We start from the raw sequence: 22,085 nt of genomic DNA, 5'->3' as shown, positions 1-22,085 counted from the left end.
TGATAATCAACTCTATGCCAAAATAGAGAAATGTCTGTTTGAATGCCAATCTCTTCCTTTTCTAGGATACTTGGTCTCTGGCCAGGGACTACAAATGGACCCAGATAAACTCTCTGCCGTCTTAGATTGGCCACGCCCCTCCGGACTCCGTGCCATCCAACGTTTTTTGGGGTTCGCCAATTATTACAGGCAATTTATTCCACATTTTTCTACCATTGTGGCTCCTATTGTGGCTTTAACAAAAAAAAATGCCGATCCCAAGTCTTGGCCTCCTCAAGCGGAAGACGCCTTTAAACGACTCAAGTCTGCCTTTTCTTCGGCTCCCGTGCTCTCCAGACCTGACCCATCTAAACCCTTCCTATTGGAGGTTGATGCCTCCTCAGTGGGAGCTGGAGCTGTCCTTCTACAAAAAAACTCTTCCGGGCATGCTGTTACTTGTGGTTTTTTTTTCCAGGACCTTCTCTCCGGCGGAGAGGAACTACTCCATCGGGGATCGAGAGCTTCTAGCCATTAAATTAGCACTTGAGGAATGGAGGCATCTGCTGGAGGGATCAAGATTTCCAGTTATTATTTACACCGATCACAAGAACCTCTCCTACCTCCAGTCTGCCCAACGGCTGAATCCTCGTCAGGCCAGGTGGTCTCTGTTCTTTGCCCGATTTAATTTTGAAATTCACTTTCGGCCTGCTGATAAGAACATTAGGGCCGATGCTCTCTCTCGTTCCTCAGATGCCTCTGAAATTGAACTCTCTCCTCAACACATCATTCCTCCTGACTGCCTGATTTCCACTTCTCCAGCCTCCATCAGGCAAACTCCTCCAGGAAAGACCTTTGTTTCTCCACGCCAACGCCTTGGGATCCTCAAATGGGGTCACTCCTCCCATCTCGCAGGTCATGCGGGCATCAAGAAATCTGTGCAACTCATCTCTCGCTTCTATTGGTGGCCGACTCTAGAGACTGATGTGGTGGACTTTGTGCGAGCCTGCACTATCTGTGCCCGGGATAAGACTCCTCGCCAGAAGCCCGCTGGTTTTCTTCATCCTCTACCTGTCCCCGAACAACCTTGGTCTCTGATTGGTATGGATTTTATTACTGACTTACCCCCATCCCATGGCAACACTGTTATTTGGGTGGTCGTTGATCGATTCTCCAAAATGGCACATTTCATCCCTCTTCCTGGTCTTCCTTCAGCGCCTCAGTTGGCTAAACAATTTTTTGTACACATTTTTCGTCTTCACGGGTTGCCTACACAGATCGTCTCGGATAGAGGCGTCCAATTTGTGTCTAAATTCTGGAGGGCTCTCTGTAAACAACTCAAGATTAAATTAAATTTTTCTTCTGCATACCATCCTCAATCCAATGGACAAGTAGAGAGAATTAACCAGATCTTGGGTGACTATTTACGACATTTTGTTTCCTCCCGCCAGGATGACTGGGCAGATCTTCTACCTTGGGCCGAATTCTCGTATAATTTCAGAATCTCTGAATCTTCCTCCAAATCTCCGTTTTTCGTGGTGTACGGCCGTCACCCTCTTCCCCCCCTCCCTACCCCCTTGCCCTCTGGTCTGCCCGCTGTGGATGAAATTTCTCGTGATCTTTCCACCATATGGAAAGAGACCCAAAATTCTCTCTTACAGGCTTCTTCTCGCATGAAGAGATTCGCAGATAAGAAAAGAAGAGCTCCTCCCATTTTTTCCCCTGGAGACAAGGTATGGCTCTCCGCTAAATATGTCCGTTTCCGTGTCCCGAGCTATAAGTTGGGACCACGCTATCTTGGTCCTTTTAAAGTTTTGTGTCAAATTAATCCTGTCTCTTACAAACTTCTTCTTCCTCCTTCTCTTCGTATCCCTAATGCCTTTCACGTCTCTCTTCTTAAACCTCTCATCCTCAACCGTTTTTCTCCTAAATCTGTTCCTCCCACTCCTGTTTCCGGCTCCTCGGACATCTTCTCTGTCAAAGAGATTTTGGCCTCTAAAAAGGTCAGGGGAAGAACTTTTTTTTTAGTGGATTGGGAGGGTTGTGGTCCAGAAGAGAGGTCCTGGGAACCTGAGGACAATATCCTGGACAAAAGTCTGATCCTCAGGTTCTCAGGCCCCAAGAAGAGGGGGAGACCCAAGGGGGGGGGTACTGTTACGCCGAGCGCTCCGGGTCCCCGCTCCTCCCCGGAGCGCTCGCTACACTTCCCTCACTGCAGCGCCCCGGTCGGTTCCACGGACCCGGGGCGCTGCGTTACCACCTCCGGCCGGGATGCGATTCGCGATGCGGGTAGCGCCCGCTCGCGATGCGCACCCCGGCTCCCGTACCTTACTCGCTCCCCGTCAGTTCTGTCCCGGCGCGCGCGGCCCCGCTCCCTAGGGCGCGCGCGCGCCGGGTCTTTGCGATTTAAAGGGCCACTGCACCGCTGATTGGTGCAGTGGTTCCAATTAGTGTTTACACCTGTGCACTTCCCTATATCACCTCACTTCCCCTTCACTCCCTCGCCGGATCTTGTTGCCCTAGTGCCAGTGAAAGCGTTCCTTGTGTGTTCCTTGCCTGTGATTCCAGACCTTCTGCCGTTGCCCCTGACTACGATCCTTGCTGCCTGCCCCGACCTTCTGCTACGTCCGACCTTGCTTCTGTCTACTCCCTTGTACCGCGCCTATCTTCAGCAGCCAGAGAGGTTGAGCCGTTGCTAGGGGATACGACCTGGTCACTACCGCCGCAGCAAGACCATCCCGCTTTGCGGCGGGCTCTGGTGAAAACCAGTAGTGACTTAGAACCGATCCTCTAGCACGGTCCACGCCAATCCCTCTCTGGCACAGAGGATCCACCACCTGCCAGCCGGCATCGTGACATGTATCTTATTGTAATGAAGTCAAGAAGTGGTGTGGTGCATCTTTTTTTTTTTTTTCTGAAATTTTACAAGACAGACTTTTTTTTTAGGCTGATCACCCTTAATAACCACTGTGTGTGAACAGGTCATACTGGGTATCTGAGCAGTAGCCCGACTACTCTTTGTTTATAATTGGTCTTTTGTATACACAGATGTAGCGCAACACTGGGCAGGTTCTAAAGTATGTAGACTCCTTCCAGTGGTGATGCATACGTTACATTGTACGGTGCTGCATTGCCTCTCAGCTCCTTTTTGTTGAGCCAGGTCTACGGTTTTTAGGCATGACAGCTCTTGCTATTCTGTTTCAGTAGCATGCTACTCTATGGCCGTAGCACACCACACTTACTGACCTGTAGGCGTAGGCAGGCCTGTTGCACTACTAAAGTGGATGAGCGGCTGCCAGTAAATCTGTAGAATGTAGAAGAGATAGTTTTCTCAGAGTGAAAGCCTAATGATAACATGTATCTGTATGCCTACAGTATCCAGTGGCTTGTATCACAGACTTACATTGGCGGTATATATATCAGGAATCACTTATAATGCGTACCTTCAATAAAAGAAAAAATATACGTCCAATGACCTTTTCTCATGTAACTACAGTGGGCATATATTATTATTATTATTTTTTATTTTTTTTGCATGAAACATGTTAACAATTTGTTATTGTTGCACACCAAGAATATATGACTAGTACCCTCACATCTTTCAATGGCCATTCTAATGCTGTTTCATCACAACTAATCCTGATATAGCCAGTCCTTCTGTCTCTTCTGCACAATGGCCAGCGGGGAAATGTTCATACTTTTCAGAAACATAACTGTAGTCTTGAAACCGAGAGTAGGTGTTTGGTATCTTGGAGTCAGGATATATTTCATAAGGAGGGCTGCCAGCTTCTGTCTTCTCTGTAAATAACACCTCGGAAAAGACTTGTGTAACTATCACATTGCCTATAAAGCGTATTAACATGGACAGTGGGAAAATGGCACTTTTCTATATGGTGATTTTTAATAACTATAAACATATACACAATTAAGTGACAATTTAAAGGACTTCTGCAGTTAAAGATAACTTATCCCCTTATCCAAAGTATAGCGGTAAGACCCCCGCGATCTCCTGAACGGGGGCCTGGCAGTCTGCTGGAAGGGGGCATGCCGGTTGACACGCCCCCTCCATGTATCCGCATGGACTGCCGGCCGACACGCCCCCTCCATGTATTCCATAGAGATACATGGAGGGGGCGTGTTGGCTACAGCTTCCTGCGAGGGTCGGAACGGCCACTTCCGGCATACTGCTGGGGCCACATTCAGGAGATTGCGGGGGTCCCTGCTGTCGGACCCCTTGCGTACTATAACTTATCCCCTATCCTCTATCCTTTTTCACTGCACTACTCCTTTAAATAAAGATTACATTATTCTAAGTGTTGATTTATCAATATTACGGACACACGTGTTAAGATATATGTTATGAGTTTAAGTTATTCCATGAACACCTTATACCATAGTATTCCCCTATGTGCAATAATGGAATCCATCTGTCTGTTAATTGGTCTTAAATTCTTTCTAATGGTCCTTGTAGCACATAGCCACTGTTTATCTTCCAGCAATTCTTTGCTGTACTCAGACTATCCAGGCATATTTGTTAGTAGGTTTTGGCAGTAGCAGCTTAAGGTGGATTTTGCAAAGAGGATGACTTACAGGCCAGTTAAAGCGGGAAATATGTGCCGGATTACTGTAATTAATCACTGTGGAGCTAGATGGGAGAAGGGGGCGTGCTGCAGGGGGTTATATACGGAGGAGTATATACTTCCTGCCCCTACGAAAACTTTTATAAAGTCTTGCTACGGTTTGGATGGGGGGGGGGGGGGATGGCGGACTCCATTATTCTCCGAGCTGGATGCTTTTACCGTGTAATGATATGAGCAGGCTCTGTCCAAATGCCGCTATCAATTAGTTATGACGTAAAAAGCTTTAGACAAGCTTGGGAACAATCTGCTTACATGACAAGCCTCTGTGAACCAACACAATGGGCTGATTAGGAGGCCACAGACTGGGCTGGTTTGACACACGGTGATTGTTTGCCCTACAACTGAATTATTTCTGGAGGAACTCATCTGAACTCTCCTAAAATTTCTATAAATGGAACAATATCCTTCAAAGATATAAAGATCTATAAAAAAAAAAAAGAAATTTGTTACACAAAACTTTGTACTTGCAAAATACGTATGTGTCTTTCCGATCCAAAGAATTGCTTAGATCTGGAGACTTGCAGACTCATGTAGGCGTTTCTGTACCCACAGGCTGAAGAGTATGCCAATGTTTCCTTGTTCTCTTGATTTATCGAGGATATAACCTTTATATTAGGAGGAAAATATCATTGTAATTTATTGTAATTTATGAAGACTATGTTCTCATGTGCTGGTATTAAGAAAAGCAAGGGTTTCATAGGGGAGGCTGAAATCTATCACAAACTCTATATAACTGTAATAGGCAGGACTACTTTGGTGTTTTGGTGCTCCCTGGTCTAGAGTATCAATACTCTTCAGATAAGTTTTGTTTGAACCCACCATTTTTGGCAGGACCAGTTATCCAGCTCGAGCATACTCTAGAGGATTACACCATACAGAAAAGGGAATACACAATACAGCGCACACCCAAAAATCTATGTATATCAAAGTTTATTGTAAATATCAGAATACAAAACAGACAGAGACATTTAAAAGGGCCACTACACAGACGCACCTGCCTAGGATATTCCTCCATCTGCCGTCCTTCCCTGTACTTGACTATATTTACCTGGATGCAGGTTATATTGCTGATTATAGCCAGGATTGTCATGCGGTGTGGAATATTTTCTTATAGTACAGGTTAGAGTATTGGCATAAGTTATATTGTGAGAAGCAGGTGCCCTGGGAGGGGTCTTTTTGAGCCCCCCCTCCCCCCCCCGTCTGTGTAGGGCCCCTTTTGGCCCTTTTATTTGTTGTTAAGTGTCACTGTCTGTTTTGTATTCTGATATTTACAATTAATTTTGATATACATAGATTTTTGGGTGAACGCTGTATTGTGTATCCCCTTTTCTGTATGGTGAAGTGTTAGTGTATTGATACACATAATAGCACCCCTAATTACTATATGGTGTGTGAGCTCACTTGTTCTAGTGTGTATACAGAAGAGGATTAACCATGTTGCATTTCAGTTCCTTTTGTCCTCTGCCACCAGAGAAGTCTGGCAGCATCTTTCTCTCTTTTCCCCATTGAGAACATATGCAAATTTCGCCAAGCATGCATGTATATAAGGGAATCAAAAGAGATAGCTGTTGGCCAAATAAGGATTCAGCAGACAGCCATCTTGTGTATGGATAGCTTTGGGGTATAATCACTTTAGGCAAAATTCACACAGATTTTAACACATATTTTGCCTCCAATTTGGTGTGAATTCTGCCTGCAAACTGATTCCCATTGATTGCAATGGGATTTCTGTGAACAAGTTTACACATAATAATTTCAGTGCGTAAATTTCTGATGCTGGTCCGAATTCTGCTTGAATAATTGACATGATATTTTTTGAGGCAGAATCTGTGAAAGAAACATCTCAGTGAAGTCAATAAGGCCCCAACAGGTGTGAGCCCACTGTGCAACTTACCAGTTTGTCTATGGGCCAAACTCGTGAGTGTAGTCTAACTATTCCACTGGTTTTGACCCTTTATCCAGCTCCAGGATGCAGAAGCTGGACTTCAGCTGGAGGGGAGATACCAGATCACTTTTTGCAAAAGTGGTCCTTGTTAAGTGGCAGCTGACTAGGCAGGCCAGAATGCCCTGGTTCCAAAAACCAGGGATTCAGGAGGGAGGGGTGAGCTTACCCTGTAGGTAGTAGCAAAGTAAAGCAGAGTTCAATGTAGCAGGGCTAAGTTGGTGTTATAGCAAAGATGAGAATCTCAGATGCAGCTAGGTGAAGCAGGCTTGATGAAAGCACAGGTATGGTTGAAATTCCAGGTCAGACACAGGAGATCAGTGAAGGGCAACAGGATCAGGGGTCAGAAAATAGGCACAGATCAAACACAGGATCATAGGAACAGAGAAGACAAACACCTTTGGTACAGTAAGCTACAATGTTGTTTAGCCATCAGGGAATGGGTGGAGCAGAGTTAATTAGGCAGTCCCTGTCAGGGATTGGAGGAGGATTGTAATCAGGGACATGCTCAAACCCTTCAAGAAACAGCACATGCATGCATGCAACCCCTACAGTGTGCGCCAGTGACTGTTCAGAAGAGGAAGTTCTAAACCTGCCTCGGGAAGAAGGAGCTGAGCAAGCAGCTCTGCTGAGGTAAGCAGTGGGACGCACTGCATGCTGGCCCGCGTTACAATAGGATTTTTTTTTTTCACTCAAAATCTGTCACATTCCACCCCAAATAAGCACCAATTACGTGTCATTTCTGACTCATTTTCACCTCATTTCGGTGTCAAGTAGAAATGTGGTTTCAATTTTAAAGAGAATATGTTCCTTGTCATTTTCCACTTTAAGCACAAGGCATCACAGTCTGCTGGACCTATTGACAGATGTGGATGGTGTCCTCCTGACTCTCTTTTAATGGTAAATGTCAAGGGAGAGAAGCATTTGACATTTACTTTTACTGTTCTCAAGGAGATAAACTACCAACTAAGATTTTCTCCCATCGTCCCATTAAGAACACATGCATGTGTTTGGGGGTTTCGGGAGAAATAGCAAATTTTATTAAAAGCTACATTGAGCGTATAACAGGCTTTAGAAGAAGTACAGTAGTAATTTGAATATATTTACAAGATATCATTTTACGACTTGTTGTGAAGACTTGTTATGCCAGTGTAGCATTGAGATAGCATGCACAAGATGTCAGCCTCATGACTGACTAAATGAATCCATCCAAGTTAAATGACCTCTTTACCACAGTAATGAGTCACAATATTTATACATTACTACTTCCATTACAAGAAAAAGTCTAACCAACTGCTGTCAATATGATCCTAGATTCCAAACAACCCATAGATCCTGAATCAAAAGGTTATAAGCTATAAAGCTATTTTCTCTGAATGGCTCGACTGCGTAGCCCATACATCGCTCAGTATGCATATCTTCTGAACTCATCGAGATGCAATACTAGTTCCAATTTACCATGTTGTAGTTAATATTTGATGAATTGCTCCCATACAGTACTCGGAGAAATGTCTCACGAGAGAACAAACGGCTTGATTGATTTACTCCATAGTTAAGTGAAGCAAAATGTATCCACTTGGTTAACATATACAGCTATTTATGTTTTTTTGGTATTAAAAATGTCACATAATAATTGCAACCCAGCTTGCTCTTTCAGAATTGATGGAGAATCTGCTAAGAAACAGCCAGAGAGCATTACACATCTACAAGCTTGAGTAATATCTGTGGCATGCTTAACACAGCCGGAATATAATGATGTGTCAGACTGCTCTCTGGTTATTCCTGTGCTATTTCGTCATGTTCATATTTCATTTATCTGCTTTACTCAAACATTGCTATCTTAACCTTCAGTGCAGCCTGACTGGAGAGTGCCTTGAAGGTCGTTCCAATATTTAATTAAAGGAACGCTTTATCCTATCGCTGCGAGCCTTACAGAAATGCCCATCCTCATAATCCATTTCATGTTTTTAACTCTAAATAGGTCTCTAATTCTGCACTGATCAATTTCATCATCTTCATCATTTTTCTCATACAGAGCTCCAATTTCCTTGCTAAGCCCAAGAGTTGTATAGCAACAATCAGTCTGGCTGCAGGAAAGCATATAACCTTATTCTATATGACATACAGTACACTTTAAATCAGGCCTTGACAAATTTGTATTTAATCTTGGAGCCAACAATAAAAAGTTAGGAGCCTGTATTTTTTTTCCGTTTTTGTGCCATTAGATGTAGTAAAGTTACTGACACAACGTCGTGGTGCGGTGGGGGCGGTGCGGGGGGCGGGGCATTATCGGCTTATCGGCAAGGTAAGTTAAAAGTTTTTCACCCAAATATCCTTGGTAAAATGAGGGTGCGTGTGTGTGCATGTGTATGACCCGATACACTGTTTCTGACCCCGCAGAAGCCCCCAGGAAAGGCAGGGGTAGAGAGGCCATCGCTGCCCACTTCTCTCCCCCTGCCTTTCCTGGGGTCTAGAGCCCTGCTGCCGCCGCTTCTCTCCCCCTGTCGGCGCCGCTGCCCCATTGCCAGCGCCGCTTCTCTCCCCCTGGCTATCGGTGCCACTGGCCCATTGCCGGCGCCGCTTCTCTCCCCCTGGCTATCGGCGCCGCTGCCCCATTGCCGACGCCGCTTCTCTCCCCCTGGCTATCGGCGCCGCTGCCCCATTGCCGGTGCCGCTGCCCCATTGCCTCCCCCATCCCCAGTTTTATAATTACCTGTTGCCGGGGTCGGGTCCGTGCTGCTTCTGGCTCCGGTGTGGCGTCTCCTGTGTTGTTGCTATGCGCTGCGAGGTGCAATGACGAGTGACGTCTTCAACGCGACATCACTCCTCATTGCGCAGCGCATAGCAATGACGCAGGAGACGCCATACCGGAGCCAGTAGCAGCGCGGACCCGACCCTGGCAACAGGTAATTATAAAACCGGGAATGGGGGAGGCAATTGGGCAGTGGCGCCAGCAATGGGGCAGTGGCGCCGATAGCCAGGGGGAGAGAAGCGGCGCCAGCAATGGGGCAGCAGAACCGATAGCCAGGGGGAGAGAAGTGGCGGCAACAGGGCTCTAGACCCCAGGAAAGGCAGGGGGAGAGAAGCGGGCAGCGACGGCAGGTCTCTGGACCTGCAAAAGCCGCTGCAGTTCATTGATTTAAAGGGTCCGCTTTAAATCATTGAACTGCAGTGGCTTATCGGCGTATAACACGCAGATAGACTTTAGGCTAAAAATTTTATCCTAAAAAATGCGTGTTATATGCAGATAAATACGGTATCCCTAAAATATCAGTGAAAAAGATGCAGTGTTTCTGTCAATTATTCAGCTAAAGAGAATAAATTATGTAACTACATGAAAAAGTATGAATGAAATAAAGCGAACATCGATATAAATATGTTTAAAAAAATTAGAACAAATAAAAATAGAAAAATGCTTGGTTTAGTATGGAAGTTTGAGATAAGTGTGAGTGAATCAGAACACAAATAACAGGGAAAAATCTATGAAAAATATAAATAAAAATAAAAAATATATAAAATATTTAAAAAAATTATGAAAAAATAAAATAAAATTATACTTTAATATTAAGGAATAAATTGAGACTAACTTCCTGAATGAAATTGCTGATTTGTTAAACTTGCTGTTGCGGTGGGTTTGCTGGAAGATACTCCCGAAGGGCTAGGAGTTAAGGTCCTTGGCTTCTATTGTTTCAAATTCATAAATCTTCCATGATTCAGATCTCGACATCTTCGCCAAAAAATTCCCACCCCTCCAATCTCTCTTAATGATCTGAATACCAAAATATTTGAGTTGTGATGGATCTTGCTTGTGGAATCTAAGAAAGTGCGTGGAGAGAGGGTGTTTCTTGTTCCCTTTTCTTATAAGTGTGCTCGGATACTCGTGTTTTAAGTGGTCTTTTTGTTCTTCCAACGTATTGTTTATTGCTTGTGCACTGAAGAATGTAGATGACTTGTTTTGTGTTGCATGTTATGGGTTCTTTGATGTCCCATTTGAAATTGTTTGTAGTAGAGTGTACTGTAGTAGTTGTTTTAGAAAAGTTTGTCAGTTTACAGTTGGAACGAATTCCACAACGGTGGAACCATTTTATGTCCAACCACGTGTGATTGCTTGCAGTATGTTAATTTTGGATGGTTGGGGCTATTGTAAGGCCTAGGTTTGGGGCTTTTGTGTATATAATTTTTGGGGCGGGTGGTATGATGTGATGTAATGATCAGTCTTGCCTGTAGGAGATGCCAGTTTTGTCGATTGATAGTCTCGACTTTTTTGTGTTCATTGTTATAGGGTAGGATGAGTTGAATTTCGTTCTCAGCATAATCTTTATCTTTTGGGGTAGATTCAAAATAAGTGGTTCTGTCTTGCTGTAAAATCTTAGATACTTGGATAACCACATTCCTGAAATTTGGTAGTAAGGGCCTGTGCTTCTTTTTCATATTGTGTGGGATCTGTACAATTCCATTTAATCTTCTATATTGTCCTGCTGGTATCTTGAGGAGCCATCTTGGTAGGGGATGAAACAACTAGTGGTAGAGGTGGGCTTGTGGTAAGTGCTGCAGATGGGTTTGCCTGATGTGCTGGTAATGATAAGGTCCAGAAATTCAATTGTAGATAGGTCAGTAGATGCAGTGTATTTTAAATTGTGATTGTTAATGTTAAGGTTTTGTATAAAAGTGGCCAGTTCTGTGGGTGATTTGTCCCATACTGATATGATATCGTCAATGTAGCATCGCCATAGGACCAGACCTGCGCCTAGTCGGAGAGTGCTGATCCACTTCTACTATTCCGTCATGAATAGGTTGGCATAACTAGGCGCAAATATGGTCCCCATGGCAGTACCGTTCTCCTGTCAATAAAATTGCCGTTAAAATTAAAATAATTGTGAGTCAGGATAAATAATATTCTGTCTAAAATAAATTGAATTTGTGGTGGTGTTAAATTTATTTTGGAGAGCTGTGTATAGGATATGAGAGGCTCTATAGGCAAACCAATCACAACAGCAAGTTTAACCAATCAGCAAGTTCATTCAGTAAGTTAGTCTCAAATTATCCCTTAATATTAACATTTTTTATTTTTCATTATTTTTATTTTGTTTTACTTTTATTTACCGTATTTATTTATTTCTATTTTATATTTATATTTTTTATAGATATTTTTTTTAAGTTATTTGTGTTCTGATTCACTCACCCTTATATCACACTTCCATACTAAACCATGCATATTTCTATTTTTATTTGTTCTAATTTTTTCACTTCATATTTATATCGATGTTCGCTTTATTTCATTCCTACTTTTTCATATAGTTACATCATTTATTCTCTTTAGCTGAATAATTGACAGAAACACTGCATCTCTCTCACTGATATTTTAGGGATATATAGGATTTAGCTGGTAACATTAGTTATACCATATATCAAGATTCATTTTACCAATTATCGATAGGATGCCATATTCAGTATAAACCCTGTTTATTATACCAATTAGTAACTCCCAATCCTAACTAACAGGATCTGCCTATTAGTATGGCACACTATAAAAAAGACCATCATGCCATGGAGACCTATACCTATATCTAGCCATTGATAAAGAGGGACTCCCCCGAAAAGCGTCTGGCCTTATCAGTACACCGTATGGTTGTGTACAGTCACCTTATTGCCACTGCATATCAACATTCATACTTCCTTGCAAGCGCTGCAGTCCTTCAATAGGAGACCACTGCCAAGTGTGAGACTTGCTTTACAACCTCTCAACTGCTGCATGAGGACGAGACAGGTGAAGGCTGTACCTGTGACTCCTGCTGCCTGGACATCGCAGCAGTGAGCCAGACACAGATCCGTGCCTTATCACAGTGGAGACAGCCGACAATCCCTCGCATAGCGGTGTCAGCACATCCCGACGTCACACACCACCAAAGCTGTGATCTTCACCTTTCATACAGGCATTTTTGTATGTGCAGGCCGGGCGCAGTCTGTACCATCCTGTATAGTTTATCCAGCGGGACAGACTATATCGCTACTATACTGCCACTCTACTATCTCTGGTTATCCAGCAATTATTTATTCTTGCACAGAAACTACCTATATAAATCAAACTGTTCAACAAAGTTTTATGTGACTGGAATCTGATATATTAATTAAGTCATCCTGGTTATCGCTGTATATTGGATTCAACATAACCCACGCTAATAAGTGAATTCAGCATAACATCAGAGACATTTCCTTAAGGTGACATATTCTCATTCCTATGTACTTAATTTGTTTTATTTTATACCTATATTTGTTTTCTTAATCCTATGATTATTTTATTAACTTTATATCAACTATTTATTACTGGATCTGGAGCAAGGGCCCTGCCCAGATACCATTCTGTGTATTTAAATAATAAATTACGCAATTTCATATAAAACCAGCTACATCGTATTTCTCTAGTTACATTTTCAATTAATTACACACCATTATATCAGTTCATTCCTTGAGGTCTGATTTCCATTATTATTGCTTTTACTTTTTTTCCCGGCACTTTGGGTATAGTGCAACTCAGTACCTCGGTCTGAACTTAGCATAATTTTTTAGTGTTAGCCACCTCATCTGATCCATTTCGTAAATCAACATCATTATGTGACATGGGGTTAGGCTATGTCAGTAAGAGCTGACAAAAACCTGGGTGCCAGGATGAAATTCTCAGTTGCCATGGTGACCTGGCGCCAGGTACAAAGCTGCAGACATCGGCATAAACCTTGGGAGAGAGCACTAATCATACCTTTATCTGTATCACAGCACGCCTCCTTATTCCTGCTCCCTGCCCTGCATGGTTGAAGTACAGGGTTCTGCTTCCAGCATGGACCCTTGTACATCATTTAGTAAAACTTGGAAGAGAGGGGGAGAAGGTGTTTGCTGTGGCCCTGTTGCACTTCATCTACAAAGGAATACAGCAGCTTTATAATGGTTTAGTTAGGTATATTTAACTGTCTCTCTCTATTAGCTATAGCTGTTTTTAATTCAATAATTTTGCTTAGTTTCTAATCTACAGCCTCATGCAGTGCCCTGTTATCAGTAGCTTCTCTCGTACTGAAGGAACATCTAAGCTTATTCATGACTACTATGACTACTACAAGGTGAACTTTTGATCTTGTCATAAATCAGCTTAGAATGTTGGCTGAGGAGAGGAGATGTAAGAGTTCAAGACAGACCCTTCAAACTAGCCTCTCTGACAGACTTCACTGACAACAGCACTTAAAGGACACTGCAAAGGCTGTAAAACAGAAACGAAACAAATTTTGAATAAAGCAAATTGTGTACCGTAATGCACAAAGTAAATATTAATCAGTCTTTAGGCATGCCTACTCACAGCCATTCTTTGTGCTCAACATAAGTATATGTTTCACTCATGATACTGACTGTATTTGTTATTTGCAAAATGTATTTATATGTCATGAGGCTGATGCAGCATATGACTAGATGCTGGCACACCATACAGAAAGCCTTGCACTGCTACTGTTATTTTTAGTGAATGAGCTATAAAGATTTTTTTTTTTTTCTTCCACCTTTATGTTGTGCAGATGATACTTTCCATGGAGTGCTTTTACTGGCTCTATCTTGTGGCAGATTGAAGCACCTCACACAGATGTTTCCTTAAATAGCAGCCTGGTTTTGATAAGGGAAATTGGCTGTTTTATCATATATTATAATGGCTCACTGAATATATGCTCCATTGCATTCTGTGCTAAGAACTCCTAGTAGCAGTATTAAGCCGGTTGCATTGTGGCCGTAGGACGCCATGACAATAGTGAGGGTTTAGGGAGATTTGGACATATACGCAGTTTAATTTTGCTGCAGTGGAAACAGTTAGACTTCATATTAAACTAAATCCCTGACATTTACATAATAGTAGTGAATGATACTGTGGTTCTCAACCAGTGTCCCTTCACCTTTTGCAAAACTCCCAACTCCCAGCATGCCCAGACAGCCAAGGCTGCCCTTGACCAAGGATTAACCACAGGTTCTCAAGGGGATTGAAATCTGGGAAATGTTCTTGCCATGGACCCAAAATTTAAATGTTTTGTTCACCAAGCCACATCACTAAGTTCAGTATTGTTTATCACCCACTACAAGACTGCATGTAACCTCCTCACCCCCTTGTAGTGAGTATCCATCTGCCATCGGGTATTAAAGAATACACAGACAACCATTAACACTTTGATGGACATGGGGGTCGGCCACAGTATTTAATTAAATGACTAAAATCCAATAAAACTAAAAATACAACATAACAGGTCAAAATTCTGTAAACCTGGCTTAAAATAGGTGAAGTGATATGCCAACCGCCATCCACATTCGACGGGCAAGTCCACCGTCACCTGAATCCCTTCTTAATCTTCCATCTCCACCGCCAGCTATGACTTTGAATAGAACTGCAAAAGAACAGAACCAGACCGATGGAAACCAAGTAACCGTCATCCTAAAACCTGTGTGATAAAGAAGAACATGGAGAAATCACAACCACAAGTCAAATAGCAAAGAGCACCATCCCCAACTGAAGAAAGATAAGTGGGTAGGCGAGAGGGCAGCTGTCTTCTCCAGAGCAGGTAAGCCTCAAAATGCGGGAAGCAGCAGGGGGGTGGAGGGTTAAATAACCCCCTTGCAATAAGAGGCTGGATGCTCGAACCTAACCCACTCCCCCCATGTACAGTCACCAATCCTCTGCCTGCAACCTCTTCTAAAGAGGGAGGAAACCCTCCCCAGCTTGGGCAAGATTTGTTAACTAACCTCTGAACCTCACGTTCATACAGTCTGCCCTACCTAACCCTATGCAGGTCGTTAAGGCACAGGTCTTGCAGTCTCTGAGTGTCTCTCTATATGCCTCTTTTATTCTGTAGCCCCCTCATCTCACTCTTTCTCCTAATGTCTCCATAGACATATACGGGCAGCTGTAACCTGATACTTCAGCTGTATCCCCAGAATGTGGATCCACATCCTACCTCATGAGGGGGTCATTGGCTGCCAAGTGGCTAGGACCACAGAAACAACTTTTGTTTCCACTGCATATCCTGGATTCTGTAGCATGTAGATGCAATTTGTAATATCTCATCCACATTTCTCATGCCATAATCTGTGCAAATCTGTTGGCTAAATATATAGCTTTTCTCCTTCTGTGTGAATTTACTCTATGACTTATTACTACTTTTTAGTAACAAATTAATAAGCTATCTACCTAGAATTCTATTCCCTACAAAGAAATGTATACTATTTTAAAGCATTTTTATTTGGAATTTTCAAATATAAATATTGTACGCTAAACACAAAACTCTTATTCTGCTAGAAACCTAGGGTAACTACTAAAATACTCTGTGAGCTTTTATTTGTGACTTCACCTGTATTGAGCGTTTGTTGGCCAATAAAACTAAAACATAGCTTTGTTTTGTTTTTTTATTATTTTTAATATAATAGTTTTATTGGTCTACACTGTCATGATTACTTTTCAAATTGCAATATTTCCTTTGTAATGAAAAATTTAACTGAAACAGACAAAAAAATTACAGCGATAACCTTTCTTAGATTCTGAATTGACCTTTTCTGTTTACACAATACCCAGCAACAAAAACACAATTATGTGAAATGTACAGAGACTTTTTGGCAGCTATTTGTGTGTGATGGCTGTTTTTCTACATGACTTTTAGTTTTGATAAGTAATTATAGCAATGTGCTCAAGGGAAGCTGTGTACCGGTAAGCATTTCTAAGTGACAAGGGGACTGCTATAGGTTCAGACCATAAAATGCCAGCTTTAATTACCGATCATATAGACATGGACATTGCCAACCAGCCTAAGGCTATACTTACTTCACCACAACCGTCCTTAAGTAAAGTGTAAAGCCTTTATGCAAGGCCAATGTCTTTACACACACAAACTCATGCACACATACACATATCACACACAAAAATAAGCATACATATATCAAACATATAAATCCACATAAACATCATGCATAAAAATAAACATACGTGTATAAAACACATAAATTCACATACACATATCACGCACACAAAAAAATACACATACCCATATCATACACAAAGCTACAAATAGGAAGATCACACACTTAAATAAGCATATGCATATCATACACAAAAATACACATGCACATATCACACACAAAAATAAGCATATGCATAAAAAAGATTAAAATACACATACAGGTATCACACACAAAAATACATATAAGCCTATCCCAAACAAAAATAAGCATACGCATATAAAACATAAAAATACACATACACATATCACACACAAAAGTACATATACGCCTATCCCACACAAAAATAAGCATATGCATATAAAACATAAAAATACACATATCACACACAAAAGTACATATACGCCTATCCCACACAAAAATAAGCATATGCATTTAAAACATAAAAATACACATAAGCATATCACACACAAAAGTACATATATGCCTATCCCAAACAAAAATAAGCATATGCATATAAAACATAAAAATACACATATCACACACAAAAATACATGTACGCCTATCCCACACAAAAATAAGCATACACATATAAAAGACAAAAATACACATACACGTCACACATAAAAATATACATACACTTATAACAGACAAAAATACAAAAACACATTTCAGACACAAAAATATACATATACATATGCATATCAAAGAGAAAAAAACACATACATGTCTCACACACAAAAATCAACATACACAAACCTAAACATCCTGAATATTTGAATTTAAGAAGTTTTTAGGCAATTTCTCTCTTTTAAGTGTAAGTCATGTTCAGCTCTACAATATTAGATATGTTGTAGGAGAGTAGACCGACCCCAGACACCTAATTAAAACTGTAGACCATGTTTTTTTGGTTTTTTTTTTTGGGGGGGGGAGAGATCTATTGAAAGATACAATAGGGAATGGAGGAGCAATAATAGAGCATATGACTGGACTTTGTTGCAGCTTTGCACATTTATATAGCTATCAAGAACAAGCCATGTCACTATTGTGAACTCATCTATAACTATAGTTGATGGTGCTCATCCTAAGAAGCTTTGTTTTTTTCCCAAGACATAGACAGCTTACATATAAACATTTATTATCATTGTATCATTTAATTTACACTGACTGCCCAATAATAGATACAGGCCAGAATTTTTATACAGTCATGGCCGTAAATGTTGGCACCCCTGAAATTTTTCAAGAAAATGAAGTATTTCTCACAGAAAAGGATTGCAGTAACACATGTTTTGCTATACACATGTTTATTCCCTTTGTGTGTATTGGAACTAAACCAAAGGAGGAAAAAAAGCAAATGGGACCTAATGTCACACCAAACTCCAAAAATGAGCTGGACAAAATTATTGATACACTTAACTTAATATTTGGAAAAAATACCGTATTTATCGGGGTATACCACGCACCAGCCTATAAAACGCACCCTCATAGCAGCGCATAGCAACGACGCCGGGGACGCATGCCGGAGGCCTGCAGCAGCGCGGACCCGACCCAGGTAATTATGCCACCGGGGATGGGGAGAGGCAATGGGGCAGCGGCGCCGGCAATGGGTGCCGCTGCCCCTTCTCTCCCCCTGGCTGTCGGCGCCGCTTCTCTCCCCCTGGCTATCGGCGCCGGCAATGGGGCGCCGGCACCTATAGTCAGGGGGACAGAACTGGCAGCGGCGCCGATAGCCAGGGGGAGAGAAGGGCCACCAGCAGCGCTCTAGACCCCAGGAAAGGCAGGGGGAGAGAAGCGGGCAGCGATGGCCTCTCTCCCCCTGCCTTTCCTGGGGGTGTATCGGCGTATAACACGCACATAGACTTTAGGCTAAAAATTTTAGCCTAAAAAGTGCGTGTTATACGCCGATAAATACGGTAACTGAAATCAGTCAGCTTCCTATAACCATCATTAAGCTTCTTACACCTCTCAGCCGGAATGTTGGACCACTCTTCCTTTGCAAACTGCTCCAGGTCTCTTTAATTGGAAGGGTTCCTTTTCCCAACAGCAATTTTAAGATCTCTCCACAGGTGTTCAATGGGATTTAGATCTGGACTCATTGCTGGCCACTTCAGAACTCTCCAGCACTTTGTTGCCATCCATTTCTAGGTGCTTTTTGATGTATGTTTGGGGTCATTGTCCTGCTGGAAAACCCAAGATCTCGGACGCAAACTCAGCTTTCTGACACTGGGCTGTACAGTGCGACCCAAAATCCATTGGTAATACTCAGATTTCATGATGCCTTGCACACACTCAAGGCACCCAGTGCCAGAGGCAGAAAAACAACCCCAAAACATCATTGAACCTCCACCATATTTCACTGTAGGTACTGTGTTCTTTTCTTTGTAGGCCTCATTCTGTTTTCAGTAAACAGTAGAATGATGTGCTTTACCAAAAGGCTCTATCTTGGTCTCATCTGTCCACAAGACGTTTTCCCAGAAGGATTTTGGCTTACTCAAGTTCATTTTGGCAAAATGTATTCTTGCTTATTTATGTCTCTGTGTCAGCAGTGGGGTCCTCCTGGGTCTCCTGCCATAGCGATTTGTTTCATTTAAATGTCGATGGATAATTTGCGCTGACATTGATGCTATCTGAGCCTGCAGGACAGCTTGAATATGTTTGGAACTTGTTTGGGGATGCTTATCCACCATCCGGACTATCCTGCGTTGAAACCTTTCATCAATTTTTCTCTTTTGTCCACACCCAGGGAGATGAGCTACAGTGCCATGGGTTGCAAACTTCTTGATAATGTTGCGCACTGTAGACAAAGGCAAATCTAGATCTCTGGAGATGGACTTGTAACCGTGAGATAGTTGATATTTTTCCACAATTTTCTCTTCTCCTCTTTCTGTTTTCCATGCTTAGTGTGGCACACACAGGCACACAATGCAAAGACTAAGTGAACTTCTCTCCTTTTTATCTGCTTTCAGGTGTGATTTTTATATTGCCCACACCTGTTACTTGCCCCAGGTGAGTAGGAGCATCACATGCTTGAAACAATCTTATTTTTCCCTAATTTTGAAAGGGTGCCATTAATTTTGTCCAGACCATTTTTGGAGTTTAGTGTGACATTATGTCCAATTTGCTTTTTTTCCTCCCTTCTTGGTTTAGTTCCAATACACACAAAGGGAATAAACATGTGTGTAGCAAAACATGTGTTTCTGCAACCCTTTTCTGTGAGAAATAAATTTACTAGAAACATTTCAGGGGTGCCAAAATTTACGCCCATGACTGTATTAAAAGAGAACAACACCAGGAGGGTTCTATGCCCATGACCATAGGATCACATGGATCCGCTTTAACCTTAGCCACAACCCACCACCGAGACTCCCTTTTCCCTATAAAACACAGACACTTGGTTAAGGTACAAAGGCCACAGCGGACCCACTTTTATTTTTATCTCAAAACAGTAGCAATAAATATGTCAACATAAATAACTGTAATAAATACACAGGGTAAACATTACCCCCATAACATTAAAAAAGTGCAAATACCAAAACTGTAATTAACCCTGAGATACTAATTGGCAGGAGACTTTAAGACAGTTCATTTGCGTCCAATCTCTTACTGTGCCCTTGGTTGTCCAGCTCCTGACCCTTCGGAGACTCCATTGCCCCTTCTCCACAGGTCTCCACCAGACCAGCTGGCTACCACCCCAGCTCCACCATGGCTTGTATAACCGGGTCGCTGCTCACCATTTTCCTAGAGTGCCTCCAAGCAGCTCCTGCTGCTGTGACAAACTCCACCTTCACACAGAAAAAACAGGGCCGCGGTATCTTCTTCTGTATGCGCTGGTCCAAATGACTCCTCCCCTTCCTGCCTTGCTTCTTATTGCTACCCCTTCCTGTCCCTTTCTCCCAGCTAATCTCCTTTAACCCCATAACTGCACTCATGCCACCCCATGTCTTGGCCCCCTCCCTTCCCATTTTGTCCACTCCGGTGGCTCCCTTTGTGTGGGGCATAAAAAAATAAACATCTACTTACCTTCTGTTCATCTGTGGTGCCTCTGGTGTCCTGATCTGGTCTCCCACAACAATAGTCATCCTGAAGCTGTAGTGAGACTGTTGTCTACGGAAGCACCCAGGCCCAATGTGTAATACTGTAGCTCAGCGACATTCCTGGAATACATAAACGGGAAATGTAAGCAAAAATATTTTTGTGATATGCTATTCCTCAAGTTCATGTCATTCCTGTCACTGTCACAAGATCAAAAGAATGATATCCATGAGCTTGCATTATGAATGGCTTCCAAATTACCAGGGCAGCCCCCAAACCCCAAGAGTAACCAAGACATATATAAATAGCATTTATATAATTGTGTGTCAGTGAAACAACCCTTTATGGCATGGAGCTTGTAATCATTTTGGAAGTCAATGTTCAGTTTCCTTATTTTGGGACATTTCTCAAAATTAAGGATAATTAAAGATATTAAGGATAATAATTAAGAAGAATAAGGGAAAGCATTCACAAGACAGATAATGCTAATGCCAGGACAATCAGCATTGCCAAGGGGGCTCATGTGTCAGTATCCTTTGAATAAATAGACCCATTTATTTCTACATCTTCCCTGATCATTAGAGGACATCTTATAATTTGCGACAGATGCCTTTATAGTCCCCAGGAAAGATTCTTTGATGCTCACGCTCAAATACTGGAGACAGCCATTTTGTGAAAAAAAAATAGTTTTTTATGTCTGCATTTGAGTTGACAAATGCAATTGACAGATATCACTAATATTTTTCACATAATGAATTAAAATTCATATTTAACTATCATGAAAACGGTTAAGCAACAAATTTCAGCATTGTAATTGAGCGGATCGGGCCCATCCCCATTGCCCTCTTTCCTTCCCATCAGGGATATTTCTAATGCTTGTTTACATTAGTGGATTAAATGCTGTAATGAGCTTCTCTTGATCCTTTTACGCTACATCTGAGCACATGGTAGATTGCTGTGTAAATGAGCTGACAAATCAAAGCATATTTCAGGTTAATAGATTTAAAGCCAGCATTTTCCCTTCCTGTTTGGATGGACTGGTAATAATTTAACACAGTAAGCTTATGTCGCAGGCTCCGTCCTCATCTATTCCCGTATCCCTGTCTCCTCTCTCTGGTGATCATCATCCTCTTCTGTGTCTCCTGGGAGTCTGGCGATGGTTGGTAGGGACAACTCAGAGCTCCTTAGCAACAAAGGGCTTGTAAATATATCATCTTGTCACAATAACATGAAAATAAATCACTGGAAACATTCTGTTTCATCAACGTAGTAGAAACAGAGAGGTAACAGTTATATGCTGTAAGATTATCCATATGATTATATATATATATATATATATATATATATATATATATATATATACAATGGGTTATCCCATGAAAAATATTATTGTGGTGTCCCGGTACAGGACATGGTCCAGTACCCTTCCTAAGTCCCCTCAGGAAGAGTCTCTGCAGTCCATAGGGCTCTCCTGCAGGGCTCACCCCTTGTTCACCTTCTATAAATGCATTGTAAATGTATTGTACATA

At 42.0% G+C, this 22,085-nt stretch overlaps 1 protein-coding gene and 1 long non-coding RNA gene across 10 annotated transcripts in view; one reads left to right on the top strand and one right to left on the bottom strand.

Moving 5' to 3' along the window:
- The window catches only part of ABLIM3 (actin binding LIM protein family member 3), a 246,405-nt gene that overhangs the window by 106,173 nt on the left and 118,147 nt on the right, over window positions 1-22,085 (top strand). The window lies entirely within an intron of this gene.
- On the bottom strand, window positions 3,619-12,967 carry LOC130369464 (uncharacterized). The gene is made up of 3 exons (XR_008892767.1): window positions 12,202-12,967; window positions 5,081-5,221; window positions 3,619-3,819 (listed from the first exon to the last, which is right to left on the bottom strand). It is a non-coding gene; the product is annotated as an uncharacterized LOC130369464 (long non-coding RNA).

Source organism: Hyla sarda, chromosome 4 (assembly GCF_029499605.1).
Source record: "Hyla sarda isolate aHylSar1 chromosome 4, aHylSar1.hap1, whole genome shotgun sequence".
NCBI classification, from domain to species: domain Eukaryota; kingdom Metazoa; phylum Chordata; class Amphibia; order Anura; family Hylidae; genus Hyla; species Hyla sarda.
Note: the sequence above shows the minus strand (reverse complement) of the source record. Positions and strands in the feature narration are given on the sequence as shown.